Source organism: Ptychodera flava, unplaced genomic scaffold, assembly GCF_041260155.1.
Source record: "Ptychodera flava strain L36383 unplaced genomic scaffold, AS_Pfla_20210202 Scaffold_137__1_contigs__length_134875_pilon, whole genome shotgun sequence".
Classification (NCBI taxonomy): Eukaryota; Metazoa; Hemichordata; class Enteropneusta; family Ptychoderidae; genus Ptychodera; species Ptychodera flava.
The window spans coordinates 23,162-41,796 of NW_027248319.1; the positions used below are offsets into that span (position 1 = coordinate 23,162).

Genomic DNA, 18,635 nt, shown 5'->3' on the forward strand with positions numbered 1-18,635 from the left:
TTCACAATTCGTATACTCTTTCATGGCCATCATTTTGGTGTGCTCTTCAGCAGGTGCCATTGGTGTGGCCATTTCAAGTTGGATTACCTTAAAGCCGCACTTTTCAATCCCAGGTTTTCGCATTAGTGGAATTCTCCTCCCAGTCAAACGCTTGGCCAGTAAGATGTTTGATTTCTATAACACTGATTACACAAAGTGATCTCAACCTTTTATCACATTTTGATAATCCTGCAAACAGAGTTTATGCAAGCTATTGATTGACGGTCGGTTCAAATCGCCAACGGTCATTGATTCCCCACCACAAACGCTCGAATTTCCTAAAAAATTGTCTTCCAGTCGCGTTAGACTTTGAATATAACCACAGAGTTCGATCGGCAGCAACTTCGCGCTGACCGCTTGGCAGTCTGTCTGTCTTTTTGCGGCCGGGGAAAACTAAAAAGTGGCATTTTCTGGAGCGTGTGCCCGCTTGTTGCCTGTTTGGTGTCCACTTACACAATGAACGCCGCCATACCTTGGCGTCCTTTTAAAGGGAGGCTCCGCCTTTAAGTCGGCTTTGCCTGATAATTCAAAAAAGTCGACTATCTTTAAAAATGAATCAATTAAAGAACTTGCCTGGGAATATGGCTCTACAAACTGCTAATAACAGGTAGTGTTGGACACTTCTGAGCAGAACTGCCCAATAGATTTCTATATTTCTTTGTGTGCATCCCTAATACATATGCAGCTACATGATCATTGTAATCCCTAAGCAATTATAGTGTTGGCTGGCACTCTTTAATTTTTGGTAAATATTATTTATAGAAACTCATTATCATGACAATTAAATTTATTGTTATGGAAAATGGTCTCCACTCTACCAGAAAATCCTGGGAAGAACATGATGATAATTGGGGGGGGGGGGCTTTAAAATTTTTGATCATATAGACGGGGAGCTTGAAAATTGTTAAGGGTATTGAGGGGGGGGATCTGAAAAAAAATAAGATTTCAATCACAATTCCTCCAGCCCTCCTGTTATTTGTATACGCAGCCTAACATTTCCTTTTTTACTCAGGACAATGAAAACTCACAGCATGTTGCCTAAGTGACTTGAAAAAACTCAATCTGAGGAAAGTTAATGCTGAAATTACAATATTAGTATCAGACACCTGCCGTCTTATCAGAAACCTATATGGTAGTTTTCTCATTTTGTACAATATCATGAATGCATAACCTTAATGCAAGGGGGTATACTGGTGTTTGTAGCAAATCCATGTCACTCCTTTAAATTAAAACTTACCATCCATGTATAAATGTTTGTCTTCTTCAAGTGTCTGCTGATGCAGGAAAACAACTGGTCAATATCCTCGTGAGTATGACCGACCGGTAGGAAATGAAGGTCAACCTGTGATTGTGAAGGATACATCACTGAATAAATAGTGACCATTCAAACACATGGAAAACATTGTATTCTTTCACTTTAATTTACCATTTTCCATATAGGATAGAGATAAGGAAATATCTTGATAACTCTGTGCCTGATTTGAAATTAAAGGGGAAGTTCACCAAGGCTGATTTTTGCGTATGTGCTGCCTTTAGTGTCACTTATTCCGAAAAGCCATTTTCACCATTCATACCTCATGCAATTTTTTACAAAAACAGATAAAAATAGTAGTGGAAGTTGTAGTTTAGGGCTTCTTCAACTCAATTTATTTTGGATCATGGAGAGAAAGTGAAAAGCTTGGCGCTTTCATCATGTGATATGGCAAAGAAATCGCGGGGAAATGGCTTTTTCCAGAATAAGCGACCCAAAAGCTATGTAAAAATCAACCTTCGAACCTCCCTTTGAAGTTTTACACTACAGGTATAATCACACCCGTTTAAACTCATTGTCTATTTTAAAGGCACATAAGCTGTAACTTGTATCAAGTTTTTTCAGTATTTTGCTTCTGTATATCAACTACAGTGTTTGACCAAAATCCATTTGTCATGCAGAAATTTCAGGTGTTTTTTGGGTCAATGCAGCTTGTATGTGTGTAGTGATCATTGCTTACTGTTTACAAATGAATTCTAGTCTGGACTTGAAAACAGTTTTCAACAATAACAATACAGATTACACTCATATAGATTGTGTTGATATGCTAAATACTTGGCATTAAATTACAGTTTAGGCATTCAATGCAGAAAGTTTAGGGAAACCACAAAACAAAAGTTCTGAAAAAAATATCCAAAAGATACAGCTTCTGGAGCTTTAATATGAGGGATCTATTTAAAGTAACACTGTTTACTAAATAAACTCACCATATCAAATACCTTGTACTGCACCAACACATGAGCAAGACTTAACATGTATCGATTTTTATTTTCACGATAGCAGTTGTCTAATTGAGTAAATAAACATCTGGATAAACGGGCTCGGTTGTCAAACAATGTTTGCAGCAGCAGGTGCATGGATAGGTTGCTGTCGTGTGGATAGTTCACAGGTCAACATAAGCCGGTATTATTTTACCACCTGGTACATTAGTATGGATAATATTGCCTGTATTTGGAGAAAAGAAAAAATATTGGGAGAATTATTTCATACATTATTTAACAATCACTGTACTTGACTATTAGAATCAATGACATTTATATGACATGCAGACATGCAATATGAGCGATATAACCTAAAATAAAATTACTGAGCAATCATAAAAATCACACACAGCCTCCTCTCCCCATTCATTATTCCTCCCTTGTAATAGTCGCGCCAGCGGCTTACTGACTACGCATGCGCTCATTCATAATATACTATGCGAGTAACGGAAGTGTACCCTTCTTTCGGGGGCGCCGCCATGTTTTTTTTGAGTGCTCGTAAATAAACAAATTCAAAACGTGCTCTCTATTATTTTATAACATGCCATTAATAAAATTATCTTTTTTATTAGCGAGTAATTATTATTATCCACCCTGTCGCTGATACAAAATTTCTTATCATGCCTAAAAATTAAAAGAAGAGAGAAAACTGTCGTGCATATGAACGAGAACATTTGCAAAGAATGCTGGGATTGAACCTTAGAAAAGCGCCCTCTGTGTCAATAACTATATGCAAAATTTACCCGTTTTTAGAAGTAACGCTGGTTTTCAGCTTACAATATCGGAAGTTGGGCGGTACAGTTACTATTGCAAAGTTAATGATGGCACAATACGTCCTTGTTAAACACAATATATATTAATCATGGTAAAAAATTGCAAATTTATGTCAAACTTTTTTACACATAACAGAAAATCTATACCTAAAGGGGTCCGACATCATGTACGTGAACTGTCATTAGAGGGTAGGCCCTAAACCGGTCATACTTGTACAAACGTATATAGAAAGTAACAATTAATTCTATTTTATCCTTTATGATTACTAATCATGAATCGATACAAATTACATTTTTACTCTCAACGCCTGGCGTGACACCAAGGGCTGAGCCCTATATAATATTAGTATCATCTGAATAATCATATATCCCTTTGGAGTCATGATTGAGGTAAACAGAGGAATGATACCAGTATTGCCATCATGGACTGGCTGATGCAACAGGAGTTTTTCTGAATCTTTTTTCTCATACATGAAAAATAATTACAAAGTCATAAAATCAGCTTGACCTATAATTCTTGAGTATATAATTTTGTCATATTTTTTATTTAATTTTACATAATGATAAGTTTTGTTTCCAACAAAATCTCATAAACAGTCCAGGTTGCATCCATGTACCGGTACAAAGGAGATATGTTCAATGGTTCTAAAGTCGTTACAGGATACACACCGACACGGTACTGCATTACAAGCAGAAATTTCCACTATAAATGCTTAATTTTTGTAAATCTGGACAAATGTCAAAAAGTCAGCTATTGATCGAACTTGTTTGGTTTGATCCAAGAATCTCCTTATTTTACCATGTTAAAAAGAGGCCCTTGTCATTCAATCATATGATGTCTGAAAATCTTAACAAACTAAAAAAAATATTGTTTTTGTCATAGAATGCAAGTTTCAAAAACATGTGCTACACCTTGAGTGAAACAGATAGTGTTTACCTCAAATAGATGGTTATAGCCACTGTTTATTATACCAGCATTCAAAAACTACCCTCAGTGTAAAATGACATGCATCATCAGCAGTTCCACAGTGCACCCATGACTTCTTATATTCCCATTGAAATAACCACAGACAGTAGGGGGAAGATTTTTATGCAGATTTCCTCCTTAAAACACTGTGTTACATGAATATATCTAATTAACATTAGAACTTTCATCCTGTGGCCCACATACTTCTACAATCGTTTGTGTTGTAAACACAAATTTGTGCACTTTCAGAGACATGTCATACTGGCATCTGCACAGTTGCATTATTATTGGACAATAGCATGGAGAAAATTGTGTTAGCGACAACTGAGCAATGGATATACCACTAGGTTTTGACCGCTTCACTCCAGATTAGCACTTGTCATTGTTTGCGAATATATGTTGGAAACTGGTCAATATATTGCATCATATCATACCAGCATATTGATGGCACAAATGTAGCTATCAGATTGGTTGAGAATGAAAAGAACCATGGTATATACGTGATATATCATGTTTGGCACCTGCATGAGCTTTCGGCAAGAGCAAAAATCCTTTTCTGACATCAGTGCAAGAATTCCAATATACTGTTGTGATATAATAGCAATAAATCACATCTAGCAATAGTAAACCACTCATTTTGACCAGTTACTTCTTGTATACAATGGCTCTTCCTTGTGCAAATAGGTTGTGAACTGATCAAAATCTCATGGTATGCCGTCACTGGGTGTGCTTTCCCTATGTAAAATACTGGATATACGTTCTTGGACAATTACAGAACACCGCATTAGATCTTTGGGATGTATACCGCTAGTGTCGTGTGCCATACATTCATAAACATAAATCTACAAGAACGTACATAAAGTATTTTACTTGGTGTTTATTGCTTAATATCCATTGCTTGGTGTGGCATATCGCCTATGGGACAAAAGCTGACAACAACTCACCGGTAATATGCAATCGTATTCGGGCAAGCAAGCTTGTCATCTTATCCTCATTTACTAGTCTTGGGATTGCTGTTTTCTTCTGATCCATTCCATCCTGAATTATACACATTATTTCATCAGGTTCAAATCTTGCCTGTTCTCGGGTTGCATGATACACCTTTCTCTCTGTCCTATATACATAAAAGATACAATATCAACATTCTCAATACTAATCTATGATACTTCACAAAATCAACCTTCTGGGTAACAATGAAGCTTTTCACTGCTATCAAAAGACACAGGTACAACTGTGAATACCAAAGCCAATACACATGCATGTATGCGTGCAGGTACGGGTGTTAAAAAAACAAAAACTATTTTGCAAATGCATGGCCATTTATTAGTTTGTGAGGTTGTTATGTTGGTTACGTTTGCATTTGTTTTGGTCAATGGCATATCAGTATCACAGTCATTCAATCAACTTATTTCAAACAAACTAGTGCATTATGACGACATATAATACTAGAGTCAAGATAGAGTATTGTCCAAGGATAGAACTCTGAACACTTTGTCTCTCTTCATGATTGATTTAGCTCACATGCTTACAATGTTATCCATGAAACAATGAATAACTTGAAAGTATACAGCAAATAACTTACAGTACACATACATTCTCTAGGAAATTGAATTCTGAAGTGGACTTGAACTCATTTCTTAATATAACAAAATTTACTTCTTACACAGAGATGGACAAATTTGACAGGAAGAATAGTGGCATTTGGTTTATTATAGTATGATGCAAAATAGATCAAGAAGAGCAGTTCATAAACAAAAAAAGCAAAGCACTGAAATTATCAAATTTAGCAGCTTTCAACAATATAATGAATGAAGGGACCCCTATCATACTGGTCTCCCCTGTTTCAAATCTATGTGTCTGCACTAGTGACGTACCTGAGAATTTTCATTAAATTTCAGTCCTGAAAACAGCATATATCATCATAAACATTGGAACCAATTAACAATATTCACAAGGCAGGACACATGTACAGCACATAATATTATCATTCCATGAAAATTATCATACACAAAATACTTACTCAACTTGGACAAAATGTTTTTTCAGCAATTCCGAAATGATTTCTTTTTCTTGTTTTGTCTTAGCTCGGTTTCGGTCTTCTTTCAACTGTGCACATATGCTACACTCAACAAATTCTGAAGTCTGTGAATGAATATGAATGAGTGAAAACAAGATGGAAAACTCCAGTTCGTGCTGTCATATTGAGTAAATGCAGAAAAATACCCTGCACTGATATGTTCATTCATATTTTTTGTGTTGTAAGACTGTGACCCATACATCATGGCAAGTTAAAAACATCAATGTGGCCAGACTAATTCAATTGCATTGTGATCACATTTCGAATACGTATATATCAATCAAAACTACGAAGAATCACAAAATGATCAAAACCTACGGCCTTCACTTCCCTTCAAATGTTTCAGAAGTTGTGTTTGTGTGTGGGGGGAGACAATGCATGCCTTCACCTTGCCCTGCAGTTGCTAGTTGCATTACCCTGGTAATTTATTTTAATCATCGAGTTAGGAAAATTCCTAAGTCATTTGGCAAACCAGCTCTATATATAAAAGTATTCATATGCTAATTTAAGTTATCGCTATTTGTTCACTCCAGTTGATCTCCATTTCAGTTCACTATCATTACATAAATTTAGATTATAAAGTGACTACCAAAGCCCCAACTAAGTTGGTGCCAACACGTTTAGTAAGGTTTGAATAGTCTAATGCATCGATACCACAAATTTAATTGTAATTTTATGACAGAAGTCTTTTCATTGTACTTCCCTCCATATGATTTAGTTCAGGACATTAAAGTATAAGCACAAGTCATAACAATGTGCAGCGACTATTATGCATAATTTGTCATTGTGTAAACACCAAAACAATGCGGATATTGTTGCAAGCGGGTAAATGCGGGTAAATGCTCGGCCAAATTGTAGTGAAATATTCATAGCTTATGTTGTCCTCTGGTTTTATGTTATAGTCCTCTTCAAACTCTTTGCACATTCTCTGATAGAACATTTCTTTGATGATGTTTTCGGCAGGTGAACTTCAGTTTTGTGCGGCATCCAATCACCAATTCGCTCGAACAGGAAGCGCATCCACGTCAACGCCATTGTCGTTTTGCTCTTCATTTTTATCTGATCGGCATTACCGTGTACTACGTTGATAACACCATCCTTGTACATGCGTACACAATTTTCGTACCGCTTCTGACTGATGTTGTGCATTTCACGCCATGCCTTTACGCAAACGGCTTGCCGAGAATGCGGAAATCAGTCTCCGTGTGCTTTCGTTTCCCTTTCATACTGAGAACGGAATGTTGTCTAATGTTGTCGAGGATATATTGTTTCTGTTTCACTTCATTGCCAATGTCCTTGAATGTGAGTTCTACATCTTTTAATTCAGCGGGAGAAAAATCTTGTATGCATACGTTTTTGCAACATGTGACCTGGTACAAAATGGAATAGTTTCTGAGTGGCTGTGATAGACGGCGTCTCTTTGTTTGCCGTACTCTCATACTATCGTCACATGAATTTGAACTTGATGCATACTCACTGGCGTTCTCACTGTCACAATGTGTAGATAGTTCATTAGTGTGGCTTGTTTCCGTTTCTTGGTGAGTAGACAGTGATGATGAATCGCTGGATTCTGTTGGTTGATGAGAGGAAAGTATCGATGTGTCATCAACAAGATGATCTCTGCCGAAAGGTGCCGAGGGTGCCTCGCCGCTTGAAAGCGTGTCGCTGAATGGATACCCAGTTCTGCATATGTGTAACATATTGCGATTGGTTCTTCTTTGGCTATCGGTTAGGAAATTGTTGGTATGGTGGTACCTTCCTGGTTTCTTCACGCGTGTCTATATACAGGAGTTAGTCAGACGCGATTTATTTTTGGCTGGTTTTGATCCCCGTTTGGATCTGTAGCGTACGTACGCGTATACCAGCGTGAAGGTTATAGGTGTATTTGTATTTGATATTTGATGAAATTTGCATAAAATTACCATAATGTCATGTATGTAAACAGCTGTCCCCGCTCGATGTGGCATGGGATTAAAGAACTACAGTATATTAGTACGGCCCCGGAGGGACCGTGAAAGGGCAGCGCAACATGATCGCGTCTCGGCGGAAAAAGAAAAGATCGCACTATAGACACACCTTAACATGAAAATTTATCGATGGTCGGTGCCACTTGCTTTCGAATAAATGCAAGCGAGCCGCCAAACCATCACTGATACATGTATATTGCACCAGTGACGGTTTTGCGGTTCGCCTTCTGATCGGAAGCCTGTGGTTGGTGCCAACTTTGAACAGAAACAATTTCGCCAAATTCATCACTTCGACTGCGGTAGACAATCTTTCTTTGCCCGGATAACCCAGTAACACAGTGAACGATGTGATATGCAGGGTGGGGTGGGGGTTGGTTAGAAGATTTACTCTGAAGCATCATTCCTTCTTCCTGGCTGCGTCATCTTGATTTATTTCTGTCAACCGCATCTCTTTTTCATTTCCTTTTTCTCAGAAGGTTTTTTCGCCCTAATGCGCATGCTGAAATGCCAATATTTCCTGTTTTTTTCTGTCACAATGCTTTTCTTTATATGCCATGACAAAACGAATAGAGAAATTTAATGCTGCACCAAATTTACATGGAAGTACAGGATAACAGCATCTGCTCCAGAATGCTGGAAAGTTTGAAAGAAAAAAGAAGCATCTTTTTACACGGTACAGCAAATCACAGATGTGCAGACGAGAAATCATCGAGATCTCAATCTTTAAAGAACCACTACCAATTTTAGTGATAAAGTTTGTTCCAGGTATAGTAAAGGGTGCTGACACAGGAAATTATGAATAAAGTTAGGTTATTTGGTAGCCATTTTGAGTGCTCTTATACAGTCTAGTTTTTTAACGGACCCGAATTGTGTTAAGACTGAAATGATTCCAGTTACTACACATGAAATGATTTCCTGTAGGCCTACGCAGCTACTACTTGTACATTGTCAACAGAGACAAGTCACCCCACAAAGCCAAATTTCCATGTTTTTTTTTTTTAAAGAAAGGCAAATTAATAAAGCAAAATGCAGCATCTGTATATGTATATGCTACAGAATTTCCGTAGTATATATTTCAAAAGTTTATGTGATACATTTGTTCAAATTGAGGCTCATTTTGGAATGTAGCTCTGTTACCAGGTGTATGCATGCTTTGACAGACAAAATGGATAATAAATTATGGTTATCATCACGACGTACATTTATAAGAAGTGGCCGTGGTCAATTTTATGGCAAACTCTGGCATCCTTGTCCAACAATGATAGAAACTGGAAACGAGAAACATTCATTATTGGGGCGATTTTCTGAACCTCTTTATGTAAAATATACTTTTGTTGACAAGTCGTGATAAGCCTGGCACATCATTGTGAAGAACAACAACGTACACACCCGATATCCAGTGCCGGCTATGTCGGGGTCAAGCTGAATTTAGTATTCAAGGTATAACAGGTGCGAGCTGTATAGCATATATGAAGGGAGCATTATTTTTTACAGTGAGGGTCAGTGGAAATGGGGGGGGGGGTGACTTTACATTCAATTATTGAGGGAGGCGCGAGGCGCGGCAATTTCTACAAAAGTTTCTATAGGCCTAGAGTTGTGGCAAGAACACAAGAGAATGACTAAAACGAATGAAAAAACAATACAACATGGCTTTATTCTGCCTGAACAGATGGCAACAAGCAGAAATAGCCCTTGCTTTCACAAAATAAAAATTATCAAGCTGACCTGCAAAAGTAAGTTTCATGCCATGTTCACTTTATAAATGTTATAAGCAAGATTGGAACTAATTCGTGATAATTGGATCTTCATATCTTTCAAATTTATCACAATTGTTAAGCTCTATAGCTCAATGTTGCAATTTTACACATTACTATAAAAATAACTGTGTAACTTAAAAAGGAAAGCAGATGAGCTTACATTTGCAGATTAAATCGACACTACTTCACCATCCAATTATCCAAAAATTAGTTCCAATCGCGTTTATAACACTTTGAATAAATAATAATCTGAATTCGAGAATATCCTGCAAACTAATCATCGATTGTTTTCCAAACATTGAGCGAGTTTGAGAGCTCAACTGTTGACGAAGCCGTAATTCTATAATTCTATGATAGTACAGTGTTACTTTTAATATGGCCCTGAGCCCTCGAAGCCATCTCGAAAGCTTATGGATCCCAACATGCTCTCTGAATAAGGTCACTGGTCATTCAAGCTCCAGCATATAGGCACGACATTACAGACAACACGAAAAGATCTTTGTCTGTGCACAAACGTTTAGCATCGGATATACATATATCCTAGAAGTGCTAATTAAGAAAATATCGACACCATCGATAACACTTATAACATATCAATTTGATTTCGCTAGATACACATGTCGCTTCTGACATATGAACAAAATAAAATTCGATAGTAGGCCTATCCGATACTATCTGGTATCGTCTGCTGTATTGGACTAAAGATCAATAACGCCTGTGAAACATACGATGCTACCGATAATGTCGATAGGGGTACGATATATAGTATCGATAAGTTTACCGGTGTGTCATTACAGACTCATGTCACCTATGACATGGTATGTCTATGTCGCCTATAAAATATTGGACACTATTTGATACTGTATGACATTGTTATATTGTATAGTCGTGTATTCATTATTTATATTACACAAACTGTAAGCTTCTATTTAGACTTTTGAACACAAGGTGCCTATCGGAAAGCCATACTTAAACACATAAACACGAATGATACCATCAATATACTTTCAATTATTGCAGTACAGTAAAGTTTTACATCCACCAAAGCAAAATTCAAAGTGTGGAACTAGGAAACAACGTCAAAAGCTCGATGTCGGATGCTTTAATTGTTTTTTTTTGTTGTTTTGTTTGTTTTGTTTTAGGGGTAACCCAACCAAAAAACTTTTTATCCGACAGAAACAATATCAAGATATCCTACTTTGGTTTGGTCAAAAGTAAGTGTCCTATAATAATAAATTGCTAATATAATCAGGTGTTGGCCAGAGAAATTGCAAGCTGGCGAAGTCGTTTCTCTGGCTGTAAAATTTCAAAGTTGCAAACAAATAATGATTGAAAGGGAAAAAGTTGACTCTAACTGTTAGTCTTTTAGGGTAATATAAGATTTTACAAATGACCCAAGTCCGTTACGCTGGACATACACGCACAGCCTGCTAGAAAGTGATTATGCATATACCGGTTTGTGTTATGATGTGTCGGATACTCTCTTGCCAATGAGACTCTCGTACCCAAAAATCGTAATATTTAAAGTTTCATATACAGCATTTTTTTGCGTCATTGAAAATGGTTTGACCTTTCGTAGAGTTCGCATAATTTCAGTAATCGGTCGCACTGTATGAGCCATGAGCCAACTATCTTTAATTGTTCGATATTGGCATGAGAAGGAAATCGGGGGGGGGGAAGAAAGCAATCAATCAAGGGACAAAGTCGCACATTTTTTCATGAATTTTGTTTGATACGAGATACGATATATATTGCTTGATATGTTGAAAGATACTGAATGAATGGGTGACCATGCATATATTCGATACCAGTTTTAGACACGAGATATGAAACCAACGGAGAATTAATGAATTAATGGTCACAATCTTTGGTATATCCGAGAGCTAATTATTTTACCAGCCGTATAGAGAGTTAGGTACGGAATTGTGTCTGTTCCTCAAAGCCATTTCTAACTACGTGTATTCCCTATGGGGGCTAAACTAGCTAAAAACGATATACACAAAACCCCGATAATTATCGCTTTCTGAATAGCGTTCTAAGTTTAGAAATTAGCTTTAGTTTAGAAAGTCGGGCCTCTGATGAAAAACTTTTTCCAATGATATATCGGATAAAAACGATAATTATCGCTTTCTAAATAGCGTTCTAAGTTTAGAAATTAGCTGTAGTTTAGAAAATCGGTCCTGAGGTTGTAATTTTTTTTCCAAGGATATATCGGATAAAAACGATAATTATCGCATTTTAAATAGCGTTTTAAGTTTAGAAATTAGCTATAGATTAGAAAGTCGGGCTTGGAGCAGAAAAGGTTTTTCCAAGGATATATTGGATAAAAACGATAATTATCGCTTTCTAAATAGCGTTCTAAATTTAGAAAATAGCTGTATAGTTTAGAAAGTCGGGCCTTAGGTTGAAATTTTTTCCAAGGATATATCGGATGAAAACGAAAATTATCGCTTTCTGAATAGCGTTCTAAGTTTAGAAATTAGCTGAAGTTTTGAAAGTCGGAGTTTGAGTTACTGTAGAAAAAGTTCTCCATAGATATATCGGATAAGAACGTTGGTACACCATTTCTATTGTCATCTGTATATTCGTAAGTGTTTCAATGGAAAAAGTGTGAGTTTGTAGGAGCAGTCTTCAGTCCAGAAGTAAGTTTTAAAAGCAAAAGCTTAAATGTGACTTGTCCAATAGACCGACGATATAGTACTTCCCATAAGTGATGCAAATTAATGCATTGGCCTTATCAAAAGTGTTGCCGGACCAGGCTGCCATCTCCCAGCTGCGTGCTCACAGTGAAATGTGCAGTGCTTGAGATGAAGTCCCGCAAACACTTTCAAGATTATGTCGGAAAAAAGGTTGATTCACAGTTTCTGTGGTCATCTGTAAATTCCCGAGTGTTTTAAATTAAAAAGTGTGAGCATGTAGGAGCTTTCTTGTATAGCCTGGAAAATACTATTTCCCCCCGGAAGTAAGTTTTAACATCCAAAGCTCAAATGTGACTTGTCCAATAGACAAAAAGGAACCGTACTGCTTCAGCTAATGACCAAGGTGTGTTCCATAACGATCGCGTCAATTTGTGCTGATAAAGTTGTGATTCAAGTTAATGCTAATGAGGCATTGATAAGGCTGTTAGCATTAATTTGCACTACAATGGACGCGATCATCGTGGAACAAAGATAATCTGAACCACGTCTTGTCTGTCTAGAACGCTATTTAGAAAGCGATAATTATCATTTTTATCCGATTATCTTTGGAAAAATGTTTCCACTCGAGGCCCAACTTTCTAAACTTCAGCTTTTTTCTAAATTTAGAACGCTATTTAGAAAGCGATAATTATCGTTTTTATCCGATATATCCTCGAAAACATGTTTTCACTCGAGGCCCAACTTTCTAAACTTCAGCTAATTTCTAAACTTAGAACGCTATTTAGAAAGCGATAATTATCGTTTCTTGCTTAACTTTCTAAGTTTAGATTTAGATTTAGACAAATCTAATTTAGCTTTCTAAACTTCTAGCTAAACTTTCTAGAAACGGTAGAAACACAATTTCGCACCTTAATGCGTCTAGATGTATTGTAAATTGTTGCATTGTTGAATAATTGTTCCTCAGCCACTGATCATGCAAAAATTTAAAAAAATCAAATAAAATTATCATTGTCATTGAAAAAATATCATTGTCGAATGTCATTTTCAAACGGTCTTAATGCAAAACAAAACTTCTCTCAGATAGTACCAGTGCAGACAGCGATTTTTCAAAATTTTCTATGGGAGAGGGGACATCTCTTGCTCTCCCATCAAAACTTTTGCACGTTTTCCCCCAAATATCTCCCCTGTACTTTGACACTATCCCCTGAGAGATATTCTACAGCTTGTGAAAACCCTGAGTAATTACACATTTTCGCTCCTTTCGCGGTAAAGTCAATAGAGACCCTTTGATACTTTGATATTGATGTTATATGTACAGTGACAGACCGGGAAATTTTTCGAACTTAACTGGTGTTTTCATTTGAATAATGTTGCAATATCACCAGTCCTGAGTATCACTGTAAGAAATATTAGGAAGCTGTGATCAACATTCAACAATTAAGTTTCATGGGGGTTTGGGTGGGAGGTGGGGGAGGTTGCGCGATAAACTTAAAGATTTCAGTTTTTGATCAGACTTTGAACTTTTTATGTCACCTCTAATTGAACCCATAGTTGTTATCATGAAAGCTCAACACCCAAACATGCAATGCAAGATATACATCGTCTAGAATCGAAAATAGAAATTAATGACACTATCGTGTAGTCAAAACTACTACGGATCGACTAGTAGCGACACCTATGCAAAAGTTACATGCAATTCACCCGGTGCCATGGCGACATCCTTTATCTCGAATATGAACAGGAAAATATCAGAGACTATTGATAATATCGTTTTTGTCAGGTTGAGTTCACAATCTGACTCGCCGAGATTTCTGACAATGTCATCCAAACTATCCAATGCTGTTGAATGTATATGATACCAAAGACAAAAAGATCTAGGAATGTGTGACGATACGTCTAGCTGATAATTTCTAGGTTATTAAGTCAAAGTGTATTTTATGACAACAGTAGCTTTTGCCGACAATGTCGCTCGACTAATAATAACTTTCGAGCGACGTCTTATTTCCGAGAGACCCAACATCATAGTTGTCGGTGTTCGTTGCAGCTTTTAGCTTGTATGGGACGAGTAAAATTAAATATCATGGATGCCTTTTCTTTTTATGTTATCATAATTATTCTCCTCTAAAAGCAATCCTGTGAGTTTCCTAATCGTGATGTGACAAAATCCATGTTTACATTCTCACGGACGATCGGACAGGCAGTTACGAGACATGATCGGCGTCGGAGAAGAAACAATGGGGATTAGATCCATACAGGTGTAAATGACAGTGAGAGATTATAGCCGCTGTAGAAAACCGCGTACCTGGCAGGTTTTTAAAATGTCAAAGTTCACTTGCAATTGGCCGTTGTTTGGCCTCTTCTTGACGAATATTTTCCGAAACTTAAAAATTTCTATGATTCTGAAAGCACCCTTGAATCATAAAATCACCGAGTGAGCCAAAAGTACTAGTTAAAAAATGTATTTTAGCTTGAATAGCTAGACAACATTAGCTCTGCTATCACACAGTCCCTCTATCCACCGTGGCTATCGATAACATCTGACAATGGAGGTAAGAAGAGATCTGAAGTATGATACACGTGTCATCTTGTTGAGAGTCAGCCAAATCATCCACTTTCGTAAACCCAAACAATACTGCAGGGCTCGAAATTAGCGGTAGTCCCGCGTCCACAGACTACCAACTTTTCCCTGGGGCTACCGAAGTCCATGAAATGGTAGCCCACACGGACTACCAAAGCCTGGGACATGAAATACTTGGCGTGCGATGTCCGTCACTTTCGGACGAGCTAAATGCAATCAACATACAGTTTCATTTGTTTGAATAAATTATCCTTTCATCTGTAAAGAGTTTTTTTCTGGTGACTATTACAATTTTCACTGCTATGTTGTTATTTTCACAAGATGCAGAGCGTTTGATACTAGAATGTTGAGTTGCTTTTCCGTCACACGGTGTGCAGTCTTTGCATGCCAGTTCACACTATGCTGTTGATCGGCAGCATACAAGACGTACTTGTGTCGAGTTTTGGGTTTTGATGCTGAAATTTCACAAAACTGTCACTTCTATATCAAGAGATTGTGTAATCAGTTTGATTTGAAATAGTAATACAAGAGTTTCGCTGTCTTTTATCTATGGTTGTCGATCAGTATCAATGTTTACTTTCTGTATAGATAGACTCGGGTGTAACAAGGCATGCCAGTTCATAAAGATCATGAGAATATTTTTTTTCTGTTTTTTTTACTAAAGTTACAATTTCTTTGGATGTGTAAGCCGATTTTGAAAGTGATAGAAAGTGTTAAAATGTATATAAATTAACATAAAATTAAGCGTTCGTGACACATAACATGGGGTTTCTCGAGTTGAAGCCCCTAGTTTTACTGCTATTTTGTGTTGCTGAACCGGGGCTTATAGTCGAACGAGTACAGCATCCCTAAACTAAAATATTCATGGACTACCAGCCATTGTCACTGGGCTACCAACTTCAGCAAATGGTAGCCCAAGTGTACTACCAAGGTAAAATGTTAATTTCGAGCCCTGCAATACTGGACGATGTTATTGATAGTACTTGAGTATTTTTCGGTGGGAAACTACCACAATGAACCAAAATACTGTGTAGTTTGAAAAGAATTGACGGTGCTCCCTATAATATCAGCTAATTTCAACCAGCCAAACTTGTAATAAAGTATCGTCAGGCTTGACGTAGAAGTTACCACACTGTACTGTCTATAGTATAGTGTTATATATTGACAATTTTAAATAATTACTTGTGCTAGTTTTGACATTCGACAAAATAGTGAGTGACATTCACAAAAATTAGATGAAATAATTGTGGTACCTGTCACGCAGCCAAAAAGCAATTGAATTTAGTTAATTCCATCTCTTTCCTTACTTGTTCAAAGTGTGAAACTAATTACGCATTGCATTTATCATGAACACGAGACATTCGCAAAGCGAGAAATATATGGTTTGGTGTCGATAGCAAAAATAACGACACAATCATATGGTATAAAAATATGAAAGATCGATAGTAGCATTGCTCATGGCAAAGTTACACTAAATTCAGCCGGTGCCATGATGTCAAATATCTCAAAAATGAACTGTCATAATATCCAAGACCATCGTATACCATCGTTGACGTGAAGACTTCACGAAAGAGATTACCTAAAATGTTGCACTAAAATGTTGTGGAGGACCGTGTTTGACGATATTTTATTACGGCAGTGTCGCTCGTCAAAATGATTTTCGAGCGACGTCTGATTTCCAGGAGACCAAATTAGTATCCCGCATTCATCACAACGATCGAACCAGTGTATCATATTTAGCGTTTGCCCCAACATGCGCGTCATGATGTATTTATATATATATATATCTTTCTGAGTTCGTCGAATCTTTCCTCTTGCTGGAGACCAGTAAATTAAATGTATGTCATAGATGCTTATTCGTTTTATGTGACAGAATCCATGTTTACATTCTCACGGGCAATCAGACAGCAAGTTACAAGACATGATTGGCATCAGAGAAGAAACAATAGGGCGTAAATCCATACAGGTGTAAATGAGAGCGAGAGATTATAGCAGCATGCGTACCCTGGCAGATTTTAAATGTCAAAGTTCTTTGTCAATCGGTTGATGTTTGGCCTGTGCATGGCGATTTCTATAACCTTTACCAAACATGAAAATTTCCATCGATTCTGAAAGCACCTTTGAATCGTGAGATTACTGAGCTAGTCAAAGTTGTGATAATTTATCGCCTAACTTCAAAACCTAGGCGTTACAGTTGATACTATTCGACGGTATCGGACTTTTTATACCAGCCATTGTCTGGAATCAGTGACATTTGTAATGAAATATCATCTACCTTGAAAAGTCTGATAGACTAAGAGATTTCGAAAATTTCGATAATTAGATATATCTCTGCGTGCGACCACAAAATATCTTTCAGCTCGAAAAGCTCGGGAACCAACTAAACTTGCAAAAAAATGCGATCTAGCTTGGAAAATTACAGTATATCAAACTAGCCTGTCGATAGTATGATGGTATAGCGTTTGCTCTGAAAACTTAGACGGTACTGGACGCTATACTGCTATATATTCATTGAGATATATGTCTCATGGTATATATCCAACATCATGTAATATCAACTCTTCTCGCTTGTGGCCTGTAATGTAATCCTGTACCTGGGCCTAGACAGGGTTCGTGGTCTCCGTCATCAATCGGTCAAAATAAACTGACTTTGCCTAGCCCATAGCGTCTTTGTGTCACATATTGAGTTTGTGGTCTTTTCCCCTCTTTGAATTAGACTTAATCGTTGGAATTTTTTACTTGACAAGAGTAGTGTGATGTCAAACTACCGAGAGCAAAGGTTGAATATGAATACATTTATTCGTTTTTCTTGCACCCGTACATGATTTTCTTGCTGCAGGTATTTCTGGTGGTACGGGCTTTGCGCCACATAGGCCAGGTTTGTTTTACATCATTCTAGGAAGTACAAGTACGTTTACCGGAAACAGTGTTGGCAATGCTGGTTTCTAATTATCATTAATGTTGACAAGACGAGACAACCATATCGTATTCTTGAGGTACCAGTATCTTCATGGCCTACTTCAGATTTTATTGCAGGTCGATATTCATTTCAACAAATATACAGATTCTATCTATTTCCTGCTTTCCATGTTTTTTTATATTTTTATTACTAGCCTTCCATATACAGTAGTCATGAGACAATTCCCAGAGAGCTGTCGATTCGAATGACATACCTTGGGATTTCAAATCCTGACATCAGGCAAGGCTTATACCATGAATGTCATGATTTTCGAAAAGTGAGACAATTACAAACCCTGTAAATAAATTCGGTACAAATTTTCTGATATGTTCTATTCCGGGCTTCTATTCAAGGGAACAAAATGATACGTTCTTGCGTTGACAAAAAACTTACTTAAAACCTACCAAACTCCGGTCATGTGATCTAGCGCATTGTGTAGATCTGACACGCGATCGACACGCTCGCACAGCCAGGGCCGGGTCTAACATCGACCGTACGTACGTGTGTATGGCGTTGATTTGTCTTGTTTATACTTGAAATGAATTTCAAATTGTCTACATAGGAACAAAGAAATACTTTTAACTCCA

General features: G+C 37.2%; 1 long non-coding RNA gene across 1 annotated transcript; it reads right to left on the minus strand.

Annotated features, from left to right (window-relative positions):
* Window positions 1-1,273: 1,273 nt before the first annotated feature.
* LOC139126850 (uncharacterized) lies at window positions 1,274-6,249 on the minus strand. The gene is made up of 4 exons (XR_011550826.1): window positions 6,092-6,249; window positions 5,016-5,185; window positions 2,278-2,515; window positions 1,274-1,381 (listed from the first exon to the last, which is right to left on the minus strand). It is a non-coding gene; the product is annotated as an uncharacterized lncRNA (long non-coding RNA).
* Between the last annotated feature and the right edge of the window lie 12,386 nt (window positions 6,250-18,635).